Here is a 3,106-nt window from a genome sequence, read left to right on the forward strand (position 1 = left end):
AGGTGGTCCTTGCACATGACGTCGTGACAAGATGGCCACCACAAGATGGCTGCCCCAAGATGGCCACGTGCACAGTAGAGACAGGGCACAGTGGAGGAGCGAGTCGTGGCAGGGGAAGGCAGTTGGGGGCAATCAGGCCGGCAGGGAAGCGGTTAGGGGGGCAGTCAGGCTGGCAGGCAGAAGTGGTTAGGGGAAATCAGGCAGGCGAGCAGTTAGGAGCCAACGATCCCGGATTGTCAGAGGGATGTCCGACTGCCTCTAGGGATCGGGCCTAAACCAACAGTCAGACATCCCCCTAGGGGTCCCAGATTGGAGAGGGTGCAGGCCAGGCTGAGGGACACTCCCCATGCATGAATTTTGTGCACTGGGTCACTAGTATAAAGATAAGTAAGCATGGTTTCTGCCTTCACTGTCTTTAAGAAAAATAACTTATTTGTCATAAAAATCATAGTCCAAATATGCTAAATGCCATAAATAGGGTATAAACAAATTGCTAAAATGATTTAGAGTTATAGATTGCTGTCAGCTGTTTAAATTTATAATAGATAATTCAATAACAAAAATTAAATCTTTGTTGACTGAATGAGTAGGTGAATGAATGGTTTCATGTGGAGGATATGGCAGGTACTTGAGCTGAACCTTGATAAATATATAGTATTCAGATGGAAAGATATTGTGTAGTACTTTCCAAAGAAAGGGATAATTTGCATATTTACTTTTTGTTATATAGGATTACAAGGACAATATGAAAATGGCTAGTCCCTGCTATGGCAGGCTTGACTCCCATAATATCCCTAAAATTGGCCACTCCAGCATGCCTTTTTTTCCACACATGATATCTTTCTCCATTCGCTTCTTCATGCAAAGTCAAATAATAAGTTTCCATCTTCATACAAAGTTAAATATAGTCTGGGCTTAACATCCCATGAAGTTAGATGCGCCACATAAAATCACCATTGGACTCATTGGGCAGCAGAAAGAGAGTGTTGATATTATGACGAGTGATGGGATTTTGGTGCCAACATTCAAAACATACAAGGCAATGGGTCTTGTAAATCATGTCTTTACTCAAGATAATTTAAAAGAAATCATATAGTTCAAATATTGAAATTGGGCATGTATAATACACTTCTATAGGAAACTGAAATGGAGAATTATCAAACACTTCATAGGAAAATAGTTGTGGCATATCTGGTGATTGGTACATGTTTACACAATAAGAAAAAAAAATTTGTATCATGGTATTGATCCTGTTTACCCAGTTACTGGTATATACATACACCTCCTCAAGAATGAGGTAAAAGCACAGAATGAGTGGCAAGGACTAAAACCTTAGTGCAGAGATCATCCATGGTATAGTCCCTATTTATCACTCACAAAGATGCTAATTGTATATTAGTTATTTTATTCTTGTAACTAACATAAGTGCAAAAGGAAAATTAAAAACTTACAAAAACAGAACCTACAAAAAGAGAAGGGTGGATAATGATTTCAGAATCTTGTAGCTTTTTATCTATTGGTACAATGTGTTGTCATAAAGTCTAGCCTACAGAAATTATGAAAATACTCAGACGTTATATCTAAACTCTTGATATTGATTAAAGGCTCAAGGAAACCCATTGGTTCTTTTTATCTTTGAACGTGATTATTTTACAAAATCAAATGACATGTTTGAGAAACAAATAGTAAGATATCATTGCTGTCAGCACCTGGCAATTTAAGCACCTGTAAACAGCATTTGTTGAGCACTGTTCCTGAATTTGCTATGCCTTCTGTTCTTGGTTAATCAGGCAAATGTGGACTTATACATGTGAAGGTGCTGTGTAAAAGCTGGTATCTCAGAAAAGCTTTCATCTAGCCAATATGAAATAAAGAAAATTTGGTGTTCAGAAATAAAATTGTATAGTATTGTCAGACAACTTTAAAGGTGAAATAAATTGGTCCTATAGAGATGATTCACTTGTAAGAGACAATACCATTCCATCCACAATCAAATTTTTCAAAGATCACATTTGAGTAGCTTTATCACCACTAATATTTCCATTCTTCATGAGAATTAACATTCCCACAGAAGAAGAGCTTATTGCTAATAAATTTGATCATCTTGCAGAATATCTAGGATCAAACAGCGCCATATATCTGTCAGTAGAAGTATTGATTTCATCTGTATGATATGGAAAACATTTAAAAATCATAAAATGAAAAAGCAAAAGATCATGATTCAAGAAAATGAAAATAGTCTGAAATGTTTTGAAAATAATGGTAGTTGTACAGCTTGCCTCACTGGAGAATACCCTGTAGAGTTGGAATAGTAGCCTTATGATTTTTTATTAAGTACATACAGTTGGTTAAAAAGTAACAGCCTTATTAAAGTGTGACTGTTAATTCAGATGGTACAATGTAAAAATCAGCCCATATGCATGTATTTTACTTTTGTATAGAATCTGGAAAGATACGATTGATGATGCAATCATCCTTAATATGCCCAAGCAACTACGGCAACTTTTTGCATATATATTCATGTTTGGATGTCCTTCTGATGCAGACAAATTATCGGTGAGAATAAATCTCATTTTATTAAAGATTTTTGTTGGAAATTACACCGAAGAGAAGGTGCCTGAGTGAACTGTGAAATGCATGCCCTTAACGAAATTCAAGAAGTATTCACATTGCATGGAATGAAATGTTCACATTTCAAACTTCCGGACTATCCTTTATTAATGAATACAAATACATGTGATGAATCATACGAGCAACAACAGGCAGAGGTTTTGATAAATTCTCTAAATGATGAACAGTTGGCAACCTTTCAGACTATAACTTCAGTCATAGAAGATCAAACTATACATCCCAAATGCTTTTTCTTGGATGGTCCAGGTGGTAGTGGAAAAACATATCTTTATAAAGTTTTAATACATTATATTAGAGGTCGTGGTGGTACTTTTTACCCACAGCATCACAGGAATTGCTGCAAATTTACTTCTCAGTGGAAGAACCTTTCATTCCCAATATAAATTACCAATTCCATTAAAAGGAGCTTCAATTTCTAGACTCAATATAAAGAGTGAAGTTGCTAAAACCATTAAAAAGGACCAACTTCTTATTA

At 36.1% G+C, this 3,106-nt stretch overlaps 1 pseudogene; it reads left to right on the forward strand.

Annotated features, from left to right (window-relative positions):
• Positions 1–617: 617 nt before the first annotated feature.
• Positions 618–2,312, forward strand: LOC106727238 (annotated as a pseudogene).
• The last annotated feature ends 794 nt before the right edge of the window (positions 2,313–3,106 follow it).

The sequence above is a fragment of the Myotis brandtii genome, unplaced genomic scaffold (genome assembly GCF_000412655.1).
Source record: "Myotis brandtii unplaced genomic scaffold, ASM41265v1 scaffold394, whole genome shotgun sequence".
Taxonomy (NCBI): domain Eukaryota; kingdom Metazoa; phylum Chordata; class Mammalia; order Chiroptera; family Vespertilionidae; genus Myotis; species Myotis brandtii.